Source organism: Cariama cristata, unplaced genomic scaffold (genome assembly GCF_000690535.1).
Source record: "Cariama cristata isolate BGI_N322 unplaced genomic scaffold, ASM69053v1 scaffold28700, whole genome shotgun sequence".
Taxonomy (NCBI): domain Eukaryota; kingdom Metazoa; phylum Chordata; class Aves; order Cariamiformes; family Cariamidae; genus Cariama; species Cariama cristata.
This window is the reverse complement of record NW_009593417.1, coordinates 22,538-22,872: the sequence shown is the minus strand read 5'-3', so window position 1 is coordinate 22,872 and position 335 is coordinate 22,538.

Genomic DNA, 335 nt, shown 5'->3' with positions numbered 1-335 from the left:
CTCTCAACAAGCTGTGGAGGGTCTTATTACAAAAGAGCAGTGCGCCAGGGAGCACTTGCCAAAGCTCTTCTCTGCATTTTGTGGAAGAACGATGCAAAAGATGTGCAAAAAGGCAGAAGTCTCTTATAGGTGACCCTGGCGGTTTTTGTGTCTCCTTTTACCCAGGTGTGGGCCAGAAATGATGTGCTGGAGCTCAGGGATGGGAAAGCAAAGCACAGAATAAATGGGTGGGTTGCAGGCAGATCTTGGTGAGGGTGTGACAGGAGTCCTGGAAATAGCACTGATGGGTTTTCCTGGCTGCTCGCTTTCCCGAGATGCTGCGGGTGGAAAACAGG